The sequence below is a fragment of the Crocodylus siamensis genome, chromosome 5 (assembly GCF_052110815.1).
Source record: "Crocodylus siamensis isolate JL-2025a chromosome 5, ASM5211081v1, whole genome shotgun sequence".
Classification (NCBI taxonomy): Eukaryota; Metazoa; Chordata; order Crocodylia; family Crocodylidae; genus Crocodylus; species Crocodylus siamensis.
The window spans coordinates 64,471,399-64,491,778 of NC_143399.1; the positions used below are offsets into that span (position 1 = coordinate 64,471,399).

Consider the following 20,380-nt stretch of genomic DNA (forward strand, 5'->3'; position numbering starts at 1 on the left):
TCTCCTTTAGTGTTGACTTTAGACATCCTGTTATTTCACAACAGCTGTTGTTTAGAACTGGGTCTAGTTTCTTGATCTAGGAATTGATCATTCCTATACTGGACATGCATACTCTGCAGTGGAGTAACATAAGGTAATAGCAGTGGTTTGTAATGTAGCTAGGTTTGCTCCCCGCTTTGAAGGCACCAACTTCCAAAGTATGTTGTAAGCACTGACTTTCCCTTTCATCTATCTACATATGCTTTCAAGGTAAGTGTTTGGTCCAATATAACCCCCAAGTACACAGGGTTCGTGTGATTAATTAGTAAGATTCCATCTCCAGTGATGTTTAATTTCTACCTGGCTTCTCTTTGGCATAGCTAAAAATCTATGACCTGTGTCTTCGTTGGGTTGGTATGAAGCTGGTTCATTACTGTAATAATCTGAGAGGCTGGTCAGCGCACACATGTTAGTCTGTTCTTGACCATAGCAAAGTCCTTCTCTTGCAACATGATGCATAGATCCTCAACATATATGAAGCTCCTAGTATTATTCTGTCTGGATTGTTCATTGGTATATATGTTAAAAAGGTTGTTGTCAACTCCAGCAGAGATCAGATGAGATGCACTAGGCAGTAATTGTGCATCATATTGTAGACTTTCGCAAGCAGGCTTTGGTGGTTGACTATGTCATATGCCACTGATAAATCATAAACACAGCACCTATTACCATCCCCTTCTCAAATTTGTCTTTTATATTCTGGGTGATGTTTAGTATTTGGTTAGACCAGGACTTGCCTGGTTTAAAGCTGTCCTGTTCTCCTATTAAATGTTTGATATGAGGTGAAAGGCAATTGGAAATAAGGCATTCATAAATCTTATAAAGAGAAGTGACACTGGCCTAAAGTTCTCTGAGCCAGAGACATCCTTCCTCAGCTTCACAGAGGTATTACAGGGGCTTGTCACCATAATTTAGGTATTCTAAGAGTTGATGAGTGATTGTTAAAAGGTGTCATACCCATAGAACTTGATTGTAGGACAAAAGTGCTTGATCTGCTCCGTGCATATGTCATGGCATAAGTCCAGCTGTTTTGCCATTCTTCAAGTGACTTATTCCAGCATCAAGTTCATCCATTGTGTATGGTTTGCTAAATTGATTTTCCTCTAGATCAGTTTGTCATCTAATCCATATTTTAGGCTGTTTGTTCGAAGCTTTACCATTGAGTAGAAGCTGGTGAGCCACCTGGTTGGCTGTGATGTTGCAGTATTACTGTACTTTCTTCGGGTTGTTACTCAGCTTGTGAATATTTAACCCTGCTTTCCTGCTAGTGTGGGTCTGTTTTTTTGATCAGTTCTTTCCATTTCCATCACCTTTCTTCTTAGAGCTTGTTAGTTAGGGCTGCCTTTGCTGTAATAGCATCTTCTGAGAAAGGATCACTTTGAAACATTTGTTGGTATTTTTTGTATTCAGCGCTACCATGGGAGTAAACCCTGGTAAATGCTTAGTTCTTCATCTTTAAGGTATATACCTCTTGGAGTGCATTCACAAAAAGGTCATAGTTATCTGAGACTGGTTTGATGTGTGTCACTTTTTTGTCAAGGTCTTCCAAAAAGCCTCTTCAGTCGGCTTTCGTAAAATTGAAGGGTCTATACATTGGTACCATATGTGAAGTTATAGCTGCTGTGAAACTGGTAGGAAATGATCTGTACTATATGCAGAGAATGGGTTTCAACACTTTTTTGCACATAACTTCTATACTGCTGTCAACAAAGGCAAGGTCTTCATTATAGCTTTGTCTCCATTGAGAGCTAGTCAAACACCCAGTTAGCTTTGAGTCGTAGATCAGGCTTAGGTGCTATGCTGCAGTCCACATCTCAACCAAGTTGGCAGTCTCATAGTTTTTGCTGTAAACCCACGTGACATTGTGGCTATTAAAGTCACCAATGATCACACCTGCTTTTTTTATGGTCTAGGTTTCCTGGGCTCACAAAGGCAAAACACTTCCCTAGAGGCTTATAAACGGAGGTTGTTGAGATGTTGTCTATATTAATGGTTAAGATTTTGATGTCATTTTGTTCAGTCATTGATGTTATCTTGATGATAATGATAGTGCTGCCATATTTCTTGTGCTGTCTTTTGATGGCTAATCTGTGAACTACAGAACTTCCAGAGAGAGCCCCCATCATTCTGCCCAGTACCTGGGTTCCCTTGACATTGTCTTCCTCCTCCCTCTGTAAAGTGCCCCTTATTCTCTGCAGATAATTAATCCACAGATACCTGGAAAAAACACAAAGGCCCCTAAAGAAGACAGAAACGCAAAGCATTGTTGATGGAAAATCTGGCTGAGCCTTCCAACAAAAAGAATAATACTTTTCTAAACATTAACCAGTGTGCATTTATATGGGAAGGAAAGGACAATAGCAGATATGCAAAGATAAAACAATATCCCATTGTATTATGATTAATTTCCCTAAAAAAAAGATTTTTTTTACTCTAAAATTTCTTTTGGTTTTACTGTCCATTAATTCATAATTATAGGATATTACAGCCTGTAAAGGTTCTCCTGTCTTCAACACTGATAAATTACCTTGAAAAAGTTAATTAGCATTTTAATTTTTACAGGATATTTTGATGCTGTGCATAAATCTGAAATCATTTTTGGGTGAAAATAGTAAATTACCCAGTTTTTTCTGATGTCCTGAAATCCAAGGCTGCAATCTTTATATTCTTGTTGCATAATTAAGACATCAGAAAAGAGATGGGAATCTGCAGGAAAATGTGTGGGTGTTTGAAAGAGAAAAGGAAAACATGTTCAAGCTTCATAATTTCCTGTCATTCCCATTTCCTTTCTATCTCTGTTGTAAAATTCCTGCTGATCTCGTAATCTGACTTATACAACCTCATCTCCTTGGTCCCCTCCAATTTTTGCAACAGGTTGCTGTTAAGATTATTTTTCCCTCACGTTTTTTTTTTGCTTCTCAGAGTCTTTCATTGACTCATCTTGTTTTGCAGGAACCTTCCTGTCCTTAGTTTCTGCTCCCACCTACATCTCAGTTTTATTTTCTTCAATACTTCTGCAACCAAGCAGCTCTCTCATTCACAGGTGAATGAAGGCATAGACATGTCTTTGACACTGAGTCCTGAAATCATGGGAATCTCAGATATGGTTTTAAAAGAAAGGTAAGTCTCTGGCCCTGGTGTAGCTCATGTCTAAAAGTAATCGTTGCAGGAACATCTGGCTAAATGCGCAGGGAACCTAACCAAAACTCCAAGAGGGGAGACCCACTGCTCCAAGAGACCTTGCTATCACCATGCCAGTAGAGAACTCAGTGTGTGGCAGGTTGTCAGGGCGTGGGGACCTAGGAGCGGCTGTGATCTCCCTAGCGCCCCCTGCCATGCCAAGTAGGCGATTCAGCACCCTCTATCTCGCCCGCCACATCTTGGTGTCATATAGTTTTATAATGGAGGCTGCCTTATTGTCCCCTTGGACACAGTGCTCAAGTATCTCCTGTCCCCTATTCTGGTTGTATTGACCTGGTGCACCCCAGCCTTATGGGGCTACGCGTGCCTCCAACCTCCCCTTTAGCATGCCCCAAGCCTCGCAGATGTGCCAGACGTTCTCATGTCTGTATGCTCGCCCCTTCCTGGGATCTCTCAATATGCACACCCCCTCTCTCTGGGGTCCCTCAGTATGCGCGCCCCATATACTCGCCCCTCCCGGGCTTCTGTTTACACTCTCACCCTTTTCTGGGCTTCTCTCTTGTAAACACCCCCTCCGGGGTCTTTCCAATATACGCGCCCTTTACGCCCCTACTGTATACGCGCCCTCTCTGGGCCTGTCAAATGTACGCACAGCCCTGTACAGGCTCTTACTCTCACACTCGGTCCTGTCCGGGCTCCTGCCCGCACGCTCAGCCTTCTCTGGCTCCTGCCTGCGTGCTCAGCCCTCTCTGGGACCTATACGGCGCTTCTCGTGCCCCTCGCCCTCTCTGGGGCCTACGTGGCGCTTCTCGCGCCCCTCGCCCTCTCTGGGGCCTATGCGGCGCTGGGCAGAATACCGCCCCCCCCACAGGGCCAGGGTCATGACACCCCACAACGTCGTGCCTCTCTCCAGCGCTCACCCGCAGTGCCAGCTCCAGCACCAATCGCTGTGCCCTCCCAGGGCACCCAGGAACACCCCCACTCCACTGGGGAGCTCCTAATGAGGCCTCCTCCGTCCCCTACAGCCTCTCCCGGTCCTCCGGGCTTTACACAAATAACACCACAGAACCATAAGCCTACATAAGCTGTAACAGAACAATAAGCCTACAGGCAATAACGTACAACCCAGTCCCACCAGTCTCTCCTGCCAAGCCTCCCAGGGAGGATTCTCTCTACCCTGCAACGTGATGCTGCTACTCATTCTGTCGGTCTGCTCAACTCAGCCCGACTCCACTGCAGAGCTCTCGCTCCTCCGGCTGCCAGAAGGGAACTGCCAGTTAGGCTTCAGCCTGGGCTGCTTATAAATGCCAGGCCCTGCCCCCTTCTGGTCAGGTGACCTGCTGCAGTTGCCCCAGCAACCGACACCTGGGCTGCCCTAATTTCTTCCTAGGAACGGGGGCCCCCGTGACACAGGTGTAGAAGGAGATCTGGCCACCCATTCAAGCACATAGTTAGGCTCTGGCTGTTAGGGGCACTCAATTCTGCTGTTGTTGCTTCCAGGGAGGAGACGTGTCCCTTGACACAGCTAATCCAAGAAAAGGGATATGATGTGGGCTATGGGGCTCCTTATCACAGAGTGCCTGTGAATTGTCTTAGCAGCTCTTGTTCCCATCTGAACCTTCCCCTTCCTTTGCTCAAGCCATATTTAATTATTTGTTTCCTAAGACCCATTAGGCAATTAAATTGCTAAAAATAATCAGCTAAATGGGGCAATTTCATCATGTGTACAAGGGCCCTTCACACATGTACAAAGCTCCAATGAACCTTTACCAAGTGCTCTCTCACTTCTTGCAGGAGCCATTTCACTTCATAGACCTCTCCTCCCTTTCTCCTTCATAGGGTTAATTCTTTTAAGAAAAATGGGACTACCTTTATCAGCAAAGTTAATCATGGGTTTCAGTTTTCAGTGGACTTAGTCAGAAAGGGTAGGGTAGGGTAGGGTAGGTCTGTGGGACTCCTTATGGGTATATGGCTTGAGACTCCTACTGTTGTTTTCCTACTTACACTATACTGAAAAATCTTAGGGGCAAGCTGTCAAGTTTGGCAGGCCCCAGGATGCAGCCACACAAGTTGAACTTTTTGCATATGCTATTGTTCTGTTTTCTGTGTACTGCATTTTTAAACACAGAGGAATCCTTGCTGCCTCAACAGGCAGCCTCATTTTGTTTTTCCCTTCATATGAGCAACATCAGGCAGTGAGTCACTGTGTTTTCTCTTTCCCACCAAGACTTTATATTTGTCCCTTCTGAGTTTTCATTTTGTCTGCAGGAAAACACTTGCTTAAATCCATTTACATAGTCCATATTGATGATGATGACTTTAAAAAAAATGGATTTGGTGCTGTGTCCTTTTAAATACACACCAGCTGTTCAGCTGGTAACTCTAAGTAACTCTGCTCACTAGAAAGAACAGTGTGCTGAAAGAAAGGGGTGGAAATGATGGGAAGGAAGCAGATTTTGTCTCATCAGTGGTATCAATGTAGCTGTGAAGTCAGTGGATCTGCATGAGCAGAAAATGTGTGCCTTCATATTTGTTTTGATTCAAAATTTTAAAATTACATTGACTTAATGATTTCAAGATTCATGAAATGATATCCTTTTGAGATCTCATGCATGTATGTTTATAGGCCTTGAGTGTTTACTAAGAAGGCAGAGCCATGTGTCTACATAGAGACCATCAGCCCATTTTGTTGAAGACTTTGGCAAAAATGCTAGACCCAATTCTATTTTATAACAGTTGCTGCCAGAATCCTGTTATCTTCCAAGAAAATTACGTTTTTTGGATTCATTGTACCAGCTGGTTTATTGATTTCATGGTTTTCTGTTCCAAATCACAGTCCCAGTTCATTGATGATGGTTACACAAAATGTCATTTTTACTTTGAACAGCTATGTTTAAAGCTGTCATGTCCCCAAGAGCCATCACACCCCCAAGAGCCTCAGACCCCCAGGCAGACCCTCAGGCACACCTCCCAAAGACTCCCGACCCCCAGCGTGGAGCCAGGAGGTAAGTGGGGGATCAGAGTGGGTAGCCAGAGAGTGGTGGGAGGCAGCTGAGTGTGGCCAAGGTGAGCGGGCTGAGGAGGATCATGCCCCTGTCCCTGGCCCTTACTTAGCCCAGCCCTCAGGGAGCCACACAATCAAAGCCACATGAACAGAGCAGGCAAACAGGCGTGAGTTAGGACAGGAGTGGGGGAGGGGAGTGGATATTCACTGGCCCTTTTCTCCCCATTTCTAGGCCAGGGCATGGTATGCCAGGCCCTGCAAATGGGATGGCATGGCCATCTGCCCATGTGTTCTGACCACAGGATCTTGTGAGACTCTCTGAGAGTCCGCGAGATTCAAAATTTAAAGGGACTGGCTGGCAGTTGGGACCGGCTGTCTGGTGGAGATACACAGGCAAAAGGCCATTGTGCCCCCAAAAGCCTCAGCCCCCCTGGTGGACCCCCCCAAGACACCCAACCCTCAGTGCAAAGCCAGGAGGTAAGTGGGGAACTGTAGCAGGCAGCCAGAGAGTGTTGGGAGGCAGCTGAGTGGGGCCAAGGAGGATCATGCTCCCTCTGGCCCCTACTTAGCCCAGCCCCAGGGAGCTGCATAACTGGTGCTGCATGACCAGAGTGCATGAACAGGCACACAAACAGGTATGCTCTGACCCCAGTGCACAAGTTAGTGCAGGAGTTCATGTGGGAGGGTGTGCAGAGGGGCCATCAGTGGCATTCTTAACCCTGAGTGGCCCCCAGCAGAGACAAATGGCACACCCTGTGCCTGTTGTGCCCCGGGCAGCTGAAGCCCCCCGTACCATGGGATAGACCTCCAGTGCTGGAACTCAGGTAAAGGGGATGAGGGATCAGCCCTCCCCGTCCCCTTCCGGGGCGGGATCTGGGGACCCAGGGTCTCTCCCAGCTCCTTGGGAAGCCGGGAAGACAGGGGGAAGAAAGGCTCCAGCCTGTCTGCTAGGTCACCAACAACTACTGGAGAGGGCCACATGGGGTAATTATACCCACCTGGTCCCCTACTCAAACAAGCACCCAGGGAGCTGTGCAAACAGGACCGACCCTGCAATATGGTGATGGGCACGCACTACTTGAAAATTTGGACATGTTCAAGTCTGTTGGGCCAGATGCTCTCTATCCAAGAGTCCTGAAAAAACTGGCTGAGCTCATAGCAGGACCTCTGGTGAAGCTATTCAAAGAGTTGTGGAACTCAGGAGTAGTCCCAAAAGACTGGAAGAGGGCTAATGTGGTACCCATCTTTAAGAAAGGGAAGAGGACTAAATCTGCAAACTACAGACCGGTCAGTCTGACCTCAGTCCTGGGAAAAATCTTCGGAGGCCATCAACCACAAGCTTGTAACTGGTGGGGTATTAAGAAGCAACTAGCATGGCTTTGTCAAGGGTAGGTCATGCCTAACAAACCTGGTATCCTTTTATGACTGGGAAACTAACCAGCTTGACAAGGGGAATGAGGTTGGCATCATTTACCTAGGCTTCAGAAAGCCCTTTGATACTGTTTCCCATGAGATTCTTTCAATAAAGCTGGAGGGTACTGGCCTAGACCAGTCTACAGTGAGGGGGTTGGCAACTGGTTCAGAGGCCAATTCCACAGAGTTGTAATCAGTGGCATGACTTCATCCTGGAGGGCTGTCTCCAGTGGTGTCCCCCAGGGATCAGTGCCCATGCTCTTCAACATCTTTATCAATGATTTGGCTGAGGGGGTGGAAAAGCACAATGACTAAATTTGCAGAGGACACCAAGCTGTGGAGAAATGCGGGCACATCTGAGGATAGGGTAAGGATCCAGGATGACCTTGACAGACTGGTCCTATAGGCTAAACACAACCAGATGAGGTTCAATAGGGACAAGTGTTGGGTCCTTCATTTGGGTAGGAACAGCCTTCACCCTTACTATACAATGGGTGGTCCACTGGCTGGCACTCCATCTGAAAGGGATCTGGGGGTAGCAATCAACTAGAAGGCAAATATGAGCCAACAGCATGCTGAAGTCGACAGCAGGGCAAATAGAACTATGGTGTGTGTCAGCTGATGTGTTGCGAACAGATCCAGAGAGGTGCTTCTCCCTCTATTCAGCATTGGTGAGGCCACAGCTGGTGTACTGTGACCAATTCTGGGCACCGCACTTCAGGAAGGATGTGGACAAGCTCAAAAGGGTAGAAAGAAAGGCCACCCAAATTATTAGGGGCCTGGAGGATAGGCTCTATGATGAGAGACTCCGGGAACCGGCTTTGTTTAGTCTGAGCACGAGAAGACTGAGAGGTGACCTGATTGCTTCCTACAACTATGTCAGGGGTGAACACCAAGATCTAGGGGAGCAACGCTTCAGAAAGGGACCCCTTGGGAGGATAAGGACCAATGGGCACAAGCTAATTGAGAAAAAAATTAGGCTGGACACAAGAAAAAACTTCTTTTCTGTAAGAGTGTCTAGAATATGGAAAACACAGCAGAGGTGGTGCAGTCTGGAAAACCCAGCAGAGGTGGTGCAGTCGCTGTCCTTGAAGGTGTTCAAGAGGATGCTGGACAAGCACCTCGTTGAACTCACTTGAGGCAAATAACCTCCTGCCCATGGCAGGGGACTGGGCTTGATGATCTTACAGGTCCTTTCCACTCCTTTGATTCTATGATTCTATGTGTTAAGCAGTATTTTATGCTGACACGCTGTGGAGGAGACTTAATGGAGGCAGGAGAGAGGCAGCGGAATGCCGTGCCAGCAGCCAATAGCAGTGAAAGTGACACTGCGGTGGCAGGAGCCAGTGCAGATGAAGATCAAAAGGAAAACCCGCAGCAGAGCCAGGAAGAGCCGGAAATGGCTCCCGCGTTTATTTGGACACACTTTGTAAAAGCATGCCGGGGGCAATTGGCTGGGCAGCCACCCAGTGTCAGGATAAAAAGCCCAGTGGGAAGGAAGCCAGGGGGACTGGAAGCAGTGTCTCCAACTGGCCTGGAGAGGCCAGACAGCCCAGAGGATCCTGGGAAGGAGGAAGCATGGTGGTGCCCTAGAGGAGTATAGGGGAGGTGGAGCCCCGAGAAGCAATAGCCGTGAGGACAACTAAGGGAGAGTACCATGGGAGATGGGACCAGACACCATCCTCCAGCTAGAAAACCAATTACCATGAAAGACGTGGCAGGAGAGACCCCTGGGGAGCTGACCCAAGTAGTCTGGCCACGCAGCCCAGGAGATGATGGCAAGGTTTGAAAAGAAACCCAGATGTGTGATGCTCAGGGGGGAAAGGCACGGCAGGTTACACATGCACACAGGGCCAAGCTGATAATCTTCACATTTTTTACTTCTGTTTTTTTCCTGCAGGTGGTGGCAAGCTATTTTCTGCATCAAACTCCACTCTTTTTGCCTTCACTGATGGCCATAATTCCTATCCTAAATCATGGTTTTCATGAGCTTTACATAAATCCTCCTTCAAATACTGTTCTATTTCAATGACATGCTGTAAATCAAATACAGGCTATTATAACTGCCTGGAGACTATAATGCATCTCTTCAAATATATTCTTAGAAAGTATCCAATTTATGACAAGCTTTGTGATATGATTTCATCATGACATAAAATAATTTAGTCCTGGGACACACTTTAGCATGCAGAGAAGTTGTTTTCCTTGGGTTTTGTAAACATGCAGGAGCTTAACTGTGCAAGCACATGTGCAGTCAGTCCTACTGAAGTTAAGCATGTTAATAAATATTTGCAGGCTTTTCTGCAGGATTTTTGTTGATATAAAAAGGTAGAAAATCTTGCCTTGAGGACTTGTTTTTTATTTGCTTCTTCTACAAAGTGTTTCATAGACTTTTGAGATGGCAGGTAGGGTCCGCTAACTAGCAAAATACAGAACCTAAAACATTCAACCAACTAAGATTTTCAAGAGACTGGGCTTGACCAGGCACACTTATTGAATGTTTTTGCTAAGTTATAAACATGGGCAGGACAGTCAAATGTAACCCTAGCCACGGTGCTACCTGTGGCCACGTCTGGATTCAGGGTCCTGGGGTGTCAAATAGCCTTGGTCAACCTCCCAGTCCCTAAGGTTGGGGCCACATCTCAGTGGAGTGCTTTCTTGTTTCCCCACACACTGGAGTACATAGTCTAACTACGTACACAGTTTATTATTTACAAAACAGCCAACATATGAATGAGGTTAATAGCAGAACAGGATATCAATAATCTCATTGCAAAGGCAGGTATCAGTGAACTAAACGACTCTGCACAAATTGAATCAAAGACACTCTCAGTACAACTCCCCAGCTTAAACCTTGAGACTCCAATGAATTTTAGCAGGAGCACACTGGGTTAACACAAACATCAGCTCTCTTTCACACTGGCAACACAATAACCATGGCTGGTGCTGCTGCTTCAAAAAGTCTTGCTCTCTACTAGAGGCTGCATGGGAAGAGAAGCTCTCCTCTGCTCCAGCTGTCCGTGGCATTTGCAAAGAAACACACACTGTCCCCTCTCCCCAAAAAACACCTTTCTCCAGGTCCCAGACATGGCCCCATGTGCTGATAGCTGAAACAACCCTGGGTTTATCACTCACCCGGACCCAGGCTGGTTCTCAAGTTAACTTTCCCCAAAGCCTTCTCCGATCAACACCTGCCCTCCTCGGCAAGTCTACCTTACCTCCCTTTTTAATTCTATATAGGTCCCTCTGCCTCACAGAGGGGAAAAAAGGATATCAGGTTGTCTTCTCCCCATCACTAAGGGCAGATTCACTTTACAGGCAGGCTGCAGGGTGGTTCCTCCCCGAGCTCTGTGGTCCAGGGGCACCTTCCCTTCTCTGAGCTTGGCTGAGTCCCCAGGGCTGAGTCCCCTTCCCTCTCCTCCCTCAGGAGCCCATCAAAAACATGCATACGTTCTTGCAAGCACCAACTTCCTCCAAACTTTCCCGCTGTACCTTTGCAAGGATCCTGAGCCCTGCTGCAAATCCAGCAGCAGCTCTTACACAAATAAAAACTTCCTACAAGACGAAAAGTTTTGGGACATCAAGATCTCTGTGTTTATGGTGAGATGACCTGTCTATAGGATTACACAGATATCCTGACCAATATGGAACATAAACTATGCTAGAGTTTTGGGGGGAGGGGGGGTTGGCGGGGGGGAGGAAGGAATGGGATTTTTTTCCACTATTGACAAAGCTGAAAAGCCCATTTGACCAGGCAGCCTTGGAATATTTTCTCTTCTCCTTTATATGTATGCCTGAGGCTGTAAACCCTGCACAGTTACCCAGTGTGACTAGAGAGGATATAAAGCTGACAGCTGTAACTATGAAGACCAGGAATAGCATAAATAATTGTCCTGGTAGTTTGATAAAATTCAATATTTACTTTACATGTTTTCTGAAACACTGAAACCACTATGTAGTGGCTTGAAGTTTCAAGTTGAAGTCAGTCTTTGGACATACCATCACACGATCATCTTGGAGTGTACTGTTGATTAGTGATTTGCATTTAGAACTCTAAGTTTGACTGGTTTTGTCAATAGTAATAAGCTTTTTGTAAAGCAGGTTACATGTCTGGAATACTGTAAAAGCACTGAACAGCTAAATTCTCAGTGATTCTCAGCCTTTTTCTGTACTCTGAGCCATTTTAGCAAATCACTGCTTTAGGATTCCCCTTCTACATAGTTCCAAGAAAGGGAATATAGTTACCACTCCCAGGACTCAACTGCAAACCCTCAGGTGTTGCAATTCATTGACCTTGCTGATCCTCCCAGCTACTGAGTTCTTTACCCAGCAGGGAGTAGTCCCAATTTGCTCTCTTTGAGGTAAGTAAATACTTAGTCACAATTCACAGATAAAAGAGTAGCATAAGAAAGTAAAATAACCAAAGCTAGGTAGTAAGAAACAGACAAAGACCTGATTAAAACCTGGGACTGTCCAATGCTATTCCCACACTCAATAGTCTAGATTGCTATCTCCCGAGCAATCCACTGGACAAATATCATAGCAAAACAGATATTTGCTTCATTTATTTAAACTTATTATATTTACTCTAGTTCTGAGTATGACCTTAAACTGCATCTGACTGAAGGGCCTGGTAGCAATGTGGTGGAGCTACTTGTTGCAGAGTATCTTCTATAAAAAACCCACAATGCTGTAATCTCCAGAGTAAAGGGAGTAGAGGGTGCCTAAAAACCCTCACCCCCACTGCCTTGTGCATATTCCTTGGCTGGAGAAAAGCTAAGGGCAGAGACGACCTAAGCAGGGTGCAGTGCCCAGGGCAAATCGCCCCTTCCCTGCGTCTGCCCTGAGGGGCATGACCTGGCAGGGGAAGCAGCGTGACCATGTAGGTGAGCTCCCCAGGGTAATTGTCTCTGATATGTTCTCCATAGGAGGTCTATATTGAGCAGATTCTTTTTGGTATTGGGTGGTGGAACCGGAGCGTGCTCCATCCACTCCATGCATTGACCTGGTATTACAGTGCTTCCAGGACCGGTGCAAAAAAACAGAAAAAAAAAAAAAAAAGGCCCCCACCCTGGATGCAAGGAAGCCAGTGGCAGATTCAGTGTCACGGGGCAGGGCGGGGTGGGGGGGCGGGGCAGTGCCAAGTGACTGAACGCTCTGGATTTGGCAGCAGATTCAGTGGCGGGGGGGTGCCAAGTGGCTGGATGTGAACCCTGAGGTAGCATCAAGTCACTATGACCACTCTGCCTGGCTCCATAGAGCCCCCCAAAGCATGGGACCCATGGCAGCTGCCTTGATTTGCCCCCACCCCCAACCCCCAGGGATGGCTCAGACATCATCCTAACAATAATTTGCTCTTGCTGAGGCATTAGGCAGTCAGGAGCAGTTCTTACTTGCTGATCTCTGGCAGAAGCTACAACTATTGAGCTCTGAATGTCTGGACTCAGCGTGGCTTTTGGATTCATAGAAGTTCAGGAAGGGACCTTGTTAGATCATCAGGTGCAGCCCGCTGCTCTGGGCAGGAAGACTGCTGGGGTCAAATAACTCCACCAAGGTGTGTGTCCAGTCTCCTTTTGAAGATCTCCAGGATAGGTGTCTGCACCACCCCCACTGCGAGTCTATTACAGAGTCTGGGCAGATGAACCATGAAGAAATTTTTCCTTATATCCAGTCTGAAACCTTCTTCTAGGAATTTATAACTGTTGCACCTGGATTTCCCCTGGGGCCCTTTGGTGAATAGTTGTTCACCTGGCCCCTGATGCTGACCCCTCATATATTTGTAAGCTGCCACCAAATCCCCCTGAGGCCTTCTCTTTTCTAGGCTGAACAGTCTCATAACGATCAGCTTATCCTCATATGGCTTGCTCTTCAGGCCTCTGATCATACAAGTGGCTCTTCTCTGGACTGCCTCAAGCTTCTCTACATCCTTCTTGAAGTGTGGTGCCCAAAACTGAATGCACTACTCCAGCTGTGGTCTTACCAATGCTGAGCAGAGATGGAGAATAACTTCCTTAGTTTTGTTTGAGGAAGGATTCTGTCTCAAGGGTCTAAAGGGGGATGGTAGGTCTTGAGCAGCCTCCATTCCTACGTACACTTTCCTAGGTGTATGCGTCAAAGGTCTTGGTGTGACAGTTGCCTGACTCCGTACAAACAGATTTATCAGGCACCTAACTAGACCTCTTACACATACACCATGATCCAGAGGGTTGACAGTTGCCTACTATTTGCATAACTAGGGATGTACTGAACTCAGGTGGCTGCCGGCTGATTTCACAGGAAAAACACAGGCCCAGCAGCCATCTTCTGGGTGGAGCATGGCAAGCCCTTATGCCTGATTGGCTGAGGGGCCCTGGGGGCCTGCCTCTCACCACTGATTGGCTGTGAGGACTGTCCATCATATGGCCCCACTCCTTACCATTGATTGACTGTGAGGGAAGTCTGTCATGCAGCCCTGCCCTTTGCTGTCAGTTGGTGGAGAGGAACAGGGCCATATGATGGAGACCCCTCACAGCCAGTCAGTGGTGAGGCCTGGGGGAGGCAACCATTTTGGGCTGCCCATTGTGTGAGCAGCCGTCCTCTCCAGCCTACCCTCTCCCAGCAGCCAGACCACAGCATGGTGAGGACTGCTGGCTCCCTCTGGAAGTTTTCTAGGATTTTTTTGTTTTGTTTTGGGGGGTTTTCACAGATTTTGTGGGCATTGCCTGCTTTCATGGGGAATCCTGGATTTCATGAAATCGCAATTTTGGTAGGTCCCTACAAATAATACATGCGCCTTTCTCCCAGAAATCAGGCATCCAAAACTGGGAATGTTTCTTAAGCAGGAAGGAATAGAAACAGGGACAGGAGGAGGCAGACACTGCTCTAATGGCTTCCTCTTCCCTGACCCAAGCAAGCAGAAAGGTCTGTGTCTTGTGTTAATCCTTTCGCAGATACAGTTATTGGCTGAACACTGTGGCTTGTGCCTAAAGGAGCAATTGAGCTGGGTGAGGGCAAGTGAGCTGCTGCATGCAGTCAGTAGTACCTTGATGAGGCTTGTGTTGTAGAGACAACAGTATTTTTTGCAGGGACTTATTTAAAGAATGAACTACAGTCTTGCTACAGCTCTTACAAGGATTGGAGGCCTTGCTTTGCTGCTGTCCTGCCACACCAGGAAGTTTCTGCTATCTCACTCAGACTGTGTCCTCGGATGTTGTACTTGTCAGACTGTATTTCTAGGAAAACTTTCTATCACCCAATCAACGATGACTCTGGAAAAATCTTTCTTCTATATTCTGCCTTCTAAAAGCAAGGAGTGTGTCTTATTTGTATAGTGTATTGCAAGAAAATGCAGTACTTGTTTTTTTTCTCTACTTTAAACAAGTAGCCAACCATCTTTCATTAGTCATGTTTTGTTTACTTGGCCTTTCCATGACAGTGCCTTTGGTTATTGTAGTAATTTTGGATATTCTTATTCATGGCTGCCATTAGACAGACTTAGCAATTTCACAGCATCTCATATTCTTTACTGGCAAGAGTTCATGGAACAAAATGATACATGCTAAGTAAACGCCTGATCTTGGATCTACTTACAAACTGGGACACTTTACCCATGAGCACAAATCCTTTAAACTTAATGGGACTATGCAATTAAGTTACTCACAAGTGTAAATATTTGAAGAATTAGATTTTATCTTCATCTCTGTCAAACTAATTCACTGAAACATAAGCAAGCTATATACAAAGCTTCTGGAACGAATCTATCTTTAATACACATTGGAGCTTTGTACATGTGTGAAGGGCCCTTGTACACATGATGAAATTGCCCCATTTAGCTGATTATTTTTCGCAAATTTAATTGCATCACAGTGTATACTTGCAGCAACATATTGTGATTAAATTTCAGCATGGTGTACATGTATGGCGGCACATTTCAATTTAACTTACTTTTTTATGCAGCAAAGTAAAACATATCTGATGTATTTTAGTTTGCTATATAACAAATTACATTGATACATCTGGAGATGGTGGAAGGGATGGTGCACAGGGTGCTGGAAGCCCAGGCATGCTCCGGGAAGCTCCAACTTGGCGGTCTTCCAGGGCCCTTGCACCATCCCTGTCACCTTCTCCAATGGCTAGCACCCCCAGCCGCCCTCCTGTCACCTTCCTGCACTGCTCCAGGGGCAAGCCAGCCCATTCCTGGGCTGTCCCAGGTGTCAGGAAGGCAGTGGGGATGGTGCACAGGCCACTGGAAGCCCACCAAGCCTCAGCTTCCCCAAGCATGCCTGGGGTTCCAGTGGCCTGTGCACTGTTGGATCAAGCTGGGTGGCCCTGGGTGGCACTGCCACTGTGGAGGGGAGCACCAACCCCTCCCCCTCCACCAGCTCAGGGGCTGTGTGACCTGACAGCAGCTTGCACAGGCATGCTCCACTAAGAAAAAAAAAAAAGTGTTAAGGGATCCATTTTATTTTCTTTTTCCGGCAGAGACTGTTCACTTCTCCTGGTGAGCTGAGTGACCCCTGAGCTGTGGGGTGTCCCAGTGCTTCCCTCCACGGTGGCACAGGTGCCCAGGTGGAACCCACCCACTGGCACCCTACCCAGGCAGTCCCAGGTGGTGCCACCCCTGGAGAGGGAAGCACCAGAGTCCCCCACAGCTCAGGAGCCACTCAGCCTGCTGGCAGCTCGCCCCCTGGCCACAGGAGATGTGGATAAGCTCTGGGAGAAAATAAAAGAATCAGGGCCTTCACTGCTTTTTTCCCTTTTTTTGCAGTGGATCCTGCCCATGTGAACTGCCACTGGGTCATGCAGCCCCTGATCTGCAGAGGTGGGGGGGTGCTGGTGCTTCCCTCTGCAGTAGTGGTGCCCCCCAGAACCACCCAGGCAGGTTGCTAGCAGGTAGGTGCCACCCAGGGTGCACTACTGCCACGGAGAGAAGCACCGGGCCCCGCTTGCAGCTCAGGGCCTGCCAGCAGCATATCCCCTGGCCATGGGAGAGGTAGGCAGGCTCCAGGGGGGAAAAAAAGGACCGGGCCCCTCACTGCTTTTTTTGTTCTCCTTTGGCAGAACCAGACTGCGGTGGGGGAGATGAGCGGGTGTGAGCTGACAGGGGCCGTCACTGTTCTGGCACAGTGCCAGAAGTCCCTAAATTGAAGCGGTGGATTTTTAATCAACACAATTAAAAACCTACCAATTAAAAACCCACCATTTCAATTTAGGGAGAACTAAACCTCCAGCACATGTACCAACGCCCATAATTAAGTGGCTGGTTTATTCTTTTAGCATTCATTTAATGCACTGGTTCTCAAGCAGTGGGATTTCTGTACTAGTTTATGTCTCTACAACCACACTATGAACTCTCTAACAATGTGAGATATATGGCAGGGCTGCTCTTCATTTTTTCTTTTTCTTCCTTTTCATAGAATCATAGAAGTCGGGTCGGAAGGGACCTTGTAGATCTTCAAGTCTGACCCCCCGCCTGGGCGGGAGAAAAGACTGGACTCAAATGAGTCCAGCCAGGTAGTCATCAAGCCTCTTCTTAAAGATCCCCAGGGTAGGAGCCAGCACCACTTCCCTCGGAAGTTGGTTCCAGCTCCTAGCCGCCCTAACAGTGAAGTAGTTCTTGCGGATGTCTAATCTAAACCTACTCTCTAATAATTTGTGTCCATTGTTCCTTGTCATGCCAAGGGGCGCTAGGGGAAACAGTGTCTCCACTAAACCCTTCTGGTCCCCCCAGTGAGTTTATAGACAGTCACCAGGTCCCCCCTCAGCCTTCTCTTGTGAAGGCTGAACAGGTTTAGGTCCCGCAGTCTTTCAATGTAGGGTCTGCCCTGTTGTCCCCGGATCATGTGGGTGGCCCTCCTCTGGACCCTTTCAATGTTGTCCACAACCCTCCTGAAATGGGGCACACAGAACTGGACACAGTACTCCAGCTGTGGCCTGACCAGCATTGCATAGAGGGGGAGGATCACCTCCTTGGCTCTACTTGAGATGCACCTGTGGATGCACAACAAGATCCGGTTAGCCCTGTCAACTGTGACCTCGCATTGTCAGCTCATGTTCATGTTCGAGTCAATCATGACTCCAAGATCCCTTTCTGCCTCCGTGCTCTCAAGAAGGGAGTTTCCCATTCTATAAGTGTGCTGCTGGTTTCTACTGCCTAAATGCAGCACCCTGCACTTGTCAGTATTGAAACACATCCTGTTTATGTTAGCCCACCCCTGTAACCTATCCAGGTCTTGTTGCAATCTTTCCCTCCCTACTAGTGTGCTCACCTCACCCCAAATTTTTGTATCATCAGCGAATTTAAACAGGTTGCATTTCACCGCGTCATCCAAATCGCTGATGAAGAAATTGAACAGTGCAGGCCCCAGGATCGAGCCCTGGGGGAATCTGCTGCCCACTTTCCCCCAGGTCGAATATGACCCGTCCACCACAACCCTCTGAGTATGACCCTTGAGCAAATCCTTGATTTACATTTAGTTTTTCCTTTCTCTTCCCATCTTCCCCTCAGCATTAACAGCAGCATGAAGGGACTTTCTAGCTACATTGACTTTATCCTATTCCCATACGTCAGAGCTGGAGTTTCTAGGTAATTTGAAGGACACCACAGATTTCCTATAGAAACTAGGCTTATTGAGAAGCTTCCAGCACATACCATATTAGCTACTATGGATGTCACATCTCTGTACACCAACATCCTCTATGAGAATGGATTACAGGTCATAAGGAACATTATCCTTGATGATGATACCACTTTTGTTTTCATCTCACTTTCCTGCTTTGTCCTCAGACACGAGCATTTCAGTTTTAGATACTTCATATACCTACAAACAAATGACACTGCCATGACACCACAATTCCCCAGTATGTAAATATATGTGTGACAGACCCTGAAGTCTACATCTAGCTGTCCTCTCATCTCCGTGGTATACCAAAGATGCACAGATGATATCTACCTGATAGAGACATTTTAGAACAGTGGTTCTCAACATTTTTAGACTCAAGACACCCCTTGAAAAATGTGAGCTTCTGGTTTTCACTTGGTTTCTGATTGCTGGAAAAATAATAGAGCTATTCCCCTGTTGAAAAGAACTCAGAACGACCACAAGAAGTCAGAATGCTTTTAACACTATGGTTTCTTATTTGAAATATCTGGGTTTATCATGAGAACCACAGTTAATAGAGATAACGCTTCGTGGCACTGTGCACACCCCCAAAAGGCACCCCAGCACGCTACAGCACCCTGACTGAGAAGCACTTTTCCAAAGCAGTAGGAGTCAATCTTTTGATAGCGTGGGCCAGATGAGAGTCTGAGGGCCCAATTCAGCCCTGCATGCCAGCATTGGGCCTCATGCTGCTGCCCTCAGCCCCACACTGCAGGCTAGTTCAGGGCCCTTTTACCTCACTCAGGTCTGTGCTGCTGGATTGAGGCTCCAGGCTTTCTCCCTGGGGCCCCATGCTACCAGATCAAGGTCCCACCATGCTTCCCTTGGTCCCAGATTGCTAGATTGGGACTCTGCACTGCCTCCCTCAGTCCTGTGCTGTCGGACTGGGGCCCTGTGCTGCTTCCCTCAGCACTATGCTACCTCCCTGGGCCTCACAATGCCTCCACTTGAACCTGTACTGTAGGATCAGGCCCCATACCGCCTCCAGCCAGCCCATTGCTCATTGATCTCATGTGCTACCCAGCCCATGGGTCGCCCCGTTAGTCTGGAAATTTGGCAGCAAAGGAACAGGAATTGTTGCCATTACTTCATCATTGCCAAATTTTCAGATCCATGGGACCACCTATATGGCTCTAGGGGCCAGATGGCCTGGCTCTGCAGACTATATCTGGTCTATGGGCTGGGGATTGAGCACCCCTATTCCAGAAGAATTCCACCAGGACTTTAACAACTCGCACCTCTCCATCAAACTGACTCTTAAATACTCCAAAATTCATTTCTTGTATACCACTATAAACTTTACAATGGCCACATCACCCACATTGTCTTGGAAACCCATCAGACATGACATCTACTTTCAAAGCACCAGTTTTCACCCTAACCACACCTCTAGATCCATCACTTACAGCCCAGCTTTATGTTACTGCTATATCTACTCTGACCTCACCAACCAGAATGCACACTTCAGGTATCTGGAGCAGGGCTTCCTGTGCTTACAATACAATCCCCAAACTGTCGCCACTTAAATCAACAGAGCCAGACTCAGACCCCACTCCAAATTGCTGCAATATTAACTCTGTGATAAGGAGACATCTTTAATGACCTACACCACCTCCCGGAAAATAAAAACCATCTCAAGGTAGTCAGTGGACAAGTGTAACCTGACTTACAGGCAGCCCCCCAAACTCCAACAACATCACTTCAACAACCTATCTCAAATTCTTATCAAGCCACCAAACCCCCAAGCTTTGCGTCAGATCCAGATGCCACCTGTGCCCCCCCATCAGCATGAGCTGACCACATCATCACTGGACCAAACCACAGGGTTCATTCACATGCTTCTCTACCAATGTCATATATGTGATCAATTGTTTATAGTGCCTCTCTGCTATTTACATTGGATAGACTGGGTGATCCTTACAAGAAAGAATGAATGGACACCAATCTGATATCAGTTCCAGAAAGACAAAAAGACTTCAGCAGAACATTGTAACCTTCCTGGACAGCTTATTGCTGACTTCAGAATAGCTGCTCAGCAGAATAGTTGTTCTTAAACAACAAAACTTTAAAAAACAATGTGAACACAACACTGCAGAACAAGATATCATCCACAGATGGGATTGTGTTAAGTATGGTTTTAAGA

The 20,380-nt window shown here is 47.0% G+C and overlaps 1 pseudogene; it reads left to right on the forward strand.

The window, feature by feature from the left end:
- Window positions 1-12,420: 12,420 nt before the first annotated feature.
- On the forward strand, window positions 12,421-12,639 carry LOC149864175 (U2 spliceosomal RNA; annotated as a pseudogene).
- Window positions 12,640-20,380: the final 7,741 nt, after the last annotated feature.